This window comes from Triticum aestivum, chromosome 3B, assembly GCF_018294505.1.
Source record: "Triticum aestivum cultivar Chinese Spring chromosome 3B, IWGSC CS RefSeq v2.1, whole genome shotgun sequence".
Lineage (NCBI taxonomy): Eukaryota > Viridiplantae > Streptophyta > Magnoliopsida > Poales > Poaceae > Triticum > Triticum aestivum.
In genome coordinates this window covers 63,904,001-63,908,134 of record NC_057801.1, presented here as the reverse complement: position 1 = coordinate 63,908,134, position 4,134 = coordinate 63,904,001, and positions in this window count along the sequence as shown.

The window sequence follows — 4,134 nt, the reverse complement described above, 5'->3', positions numbered from 1 at the left end:
TCTTCACATTATGTGTAGGTTCAACCTTCCTCTTTGAGCTCCTTATTGTTGAGATTGGTTGAATAAAAGGATCCTCCTCGTTACTTGATTCATCATGAGAAATAATAGGAGGAGATTGGGAAGTCTCTTCCCTTTCATTAGTATTCTCTTCATCTTCTATTTGCTTTCTTTTCTTTAGGTACCTGGAAATATAAGGATTTTCAATGAAATTCTCCACACAAAACATATAAGTCTTTTCTAGATCAATATCAAGGAAATGCTCAAGATTAAATTTTGGAATAGTCTTAGTTAAACGTTTGAACTCTTCATAACCCAAAAGCAAACTAAGTTCATTGTAATGAGAAATAGAGATCAAATCATCACAATTTTTGGACACGATTCGGTCATGAAACAATTTGCATAGGAGATATAAATGACCACGTTCATTGCAAAGTTCACAAGTACGGCAAAGGAATTTTAAATTTTCAGCACTCACACCTAGCCTTTCATGCAACCATTTAGTTTCTAAATGCTTATTCCTCTTGCAATAAATATCTTCTCTATTTGGTGTGTTCATGCAAACATGCACTCCACAAAAGTTGACATGCTCATAAGATATTTTTTCATCATGACTAGAGCAACCATCATTAATACTATGGATGTTCAAGGAGTTTATACAAACAACATCGCAATCATGCTCATCATTCAAAGATTTAGTACCAAGCATTTTAAAGCATTCTTCTTCTAGCACTTGAGCACGATTTTCCTTTCCATCAAACTCACGAAAGATATTAAAAAGACGAAGCGTATGAGACAAACTCAATTCCATTTTTTTGTAGTTTTATTTTATAAACTAAACTAGTGATAAAACAAGAAACAAAAAGATTCAATTGCAAGATCTAAAGATATACCTTCAAGCGCTAACCTCCCCGGCAACGGCGCCAGAAAAGAGCTTGATGTCTACTACACAACCTTCTTCTTGTAGACGTTGTTGGGCCTGCAAGTGCACAGGTTTGTAGGACAGTAGCAAATTTCCCTCAAGTGGATGACCTAAGGTTTATCAATCCGCAGGAGGCGTAGGATGAAAATGGTCTCTCTCAAATAACCCTGCAACCAAATAACAAAGAGTCACTTGTGTCCCCAACACACCCAATACAATGGTAGATCGTATAGGTGCACTAGTTCGGCGAAGAGATGGTGATACAAGTGCAAAATAGATAGTAGATAAAGGTATTTGTAATCTGAAATAATAAAAACAGCAAGGTAGCAAGCGATAAAAGTGAGCGTAAACGGTATTGCAATGATAGGAAACAAGGCATAGGGTTCATACTTTCACTAGTGCAAGTTCTCTCAACAATAATAACATAGATAGATCATATAACAATCCCTCAACATGCAACAAAGAGTCACTCCAAAGCCACTAATAGCGGAGAACAAACGTTGAGATTATGGTAGGGTATGAAACCACCTCAAAGTTATTCTTTCGGATTGATCTATAAAAGAGTTCGTACTAGAATAACACCTTAAGACACAAATCAACCAAAACCCTAATGTCACATAGATACTCCATTGTCACCTCAAGTATCCGTGGGCATGATTATACGATATGCATCACAAAATCTCAGATTCATCCAACCAACACAAAGTACTTCAAAGAGTGCCCCAAAGTTTCTACCGGAGAGTCAAGAACGTGTGCCAACCCCTATGCATAGGTTCATTGCCGGAACCCGCAAGTTGGTCACCAAAACATACATCAAGAGGCACATGATATCCCATTGTCACCACAGATAAGCACGGCAAGACATACATCAAGTGTTCTCATAAAAGACTCAATCCGATAAGATAACTTCAAAGGGGAAACTCAATTCATCACAAGAGAGTAGAGGGGGAGAAATATCATATGATCCAACTACAATAGCAAAGCTCGGGATACATCAAGATCGTGCGATAGAGGAAACATGAGAGAGAATACGAGAGAGAGAGAGATCAAACACATAGGTACTGGTACTTACCCTCAGCCCCGAGGGTGAACTACTCCCTCCTCGTCATGGAGAGTGCCGGGATGATGAAGATGGCCACCAGTGACGGGTTCCCCCTCCGGCAGGGTGCCGGAACGGGCTCCCGAGAGGTTTTTGGTGGCTACAGAGGCTTGCGGCGGCGGAACTCCCGATCTATCTTCTCCGTGGATGTTTTTAGGGTACGTGGGACTATATAGGCGAAAGAAGTCGGTCGGGAGGTGCTCGAGGGGCCCACGAGACAGGGGGCACGCCCTACAGGGGGGTGCCCTCCTATCTCGTGGAGTCCTCGAGTATCTTCTGACTTGAACTCCACGTCTCCAGGATGATATTCTTCCAAAAAATCACGTTGCCGAAGGTTTTATTCCGTTTGGACTCCGTTTGATATTCCTTTTCTTCGAAATACTGAAACATGCAATAAAACAGCAATATGGGCTGGGCCTCCGGTTAATAGGTTAGTCCCAAAAGTAATATAAAAGTGTATAATAAAGCTCATAATCATTCAAAACAAGTAATATAATAGCATGGAACAATAAAAAATTATAGATTCGTTGGAGACGTATCACTAATACTCATAAATATTCTTTGGCTCCCCCTTGTGTCAAATTAATAAATTTGGGTTGAATACTCTACCCTCGAAAACTGTTACGATTCCCTATACTTGTGGGTTATCAAGGGTGGGCAGGGTGATATATATATATATATATATATATATATATATATATATATATATATATATATATATATATGCAACTTTTTAGTCCCGGTTGGGGTCTAAAATCGGGACTTAAGACAGACCTTTAGTCCCGGTTCCAGACACCAATCGAGACTAAAGGATGTCGCGCCTGCCGCAGCCCTTTTAGTCCGGTTGGTGTCTGGAACCGGAACTAAAGGTCCGATTCTGACCGGGACTGATGCCTGTCGAGCCCCGACCGGCGTCCTAGCCGCTCGAACCGGGACTAATGCCCACATTAGTCCCGGTTCGTAACGTGACCGGGACTATTGCTCCGATCAGCCTAAAATCAAAGCCCTGTTTTCTACTAGTGCATGGTAATACGTGTCTCATTTATATCATAAAGAACAAAGTACAAATCACGTAAGGACCGACATGACAAAACTGAAAAGATAGCTGAATATCTCTGAGCTTGACACCAACACCCGTCACCTGCCTCCGGCACCACCACATCAACCACCAAAGAGAAGAATGACGGATCACCTCCTCACTCGAGCTCGACGCGGCTCCATCACTAATAATCAGCTTTGCGGACCTCCAAGGTGCCTCACCAAAGGTGAAGCCATCGCCGTTGAATGAATAAAACCGGGACAACACCTCGAACACGACATCAAACTCCAGATCTGGCACACCACCACGACTAAGACGCCGAAGGAGGAAACCATACCTGCCATCCACGAACCACAAACCCAACACATGTTCCGTCTTTCAGATGTCGTCGATGCAGACCACAATCTGCATTCGCTCCTAGTCTACCTCCCAAGCTCCGCGCCGTCGCTGGAGCAAACGCCGTTGCAACGGCAGAGCCCGGGGACACAGGTCCACCACGAGGATGCCGATGTCGCCATGCCATCCTTGGTTGAACAGACTGATTTCCAAATCCATCCCCAACCATAGGACAAATGGCCTCCTCAGGGAAGGATCTGAAGAATCTTTATTCAGCGCCGTCACTGTCGCCGCCGAAGCCAAGACAATGAACAACCTAAAAACCTAGATTACAAGAGAGTAAAAATGATACACGTGCGTGGATCCGGCGACCCCCCTCACCACCGATGACCGAGGTCGCCGGCGAAGGGGAGCCGCCGGAGGACGAAGCTGAAAGATGGGCTCTCCTGACGGCGGCTAGGGTTCCAGCCGCCAGGGACGAGAGAAAAACAATTGGCTTGTTGTTGATAGCTTACCAAGTTGACAACATACAAATCGAGATACAATATATACTTTTTTTTACCTGCAGTATATAATTTTATTGTTTACTGGTCAGTTGTTTGTCCGTTGTAGTTTTGTTTTTGATACTTTGTCAGTTGTTTGGTAGCGAAGTATTGTAAAAACCAAAGTATCGAAAAACCACAGTATTTTAGCATGTAGGTACACAATACTGCAGTTTTGACATACCAGTGTATTTTGGAG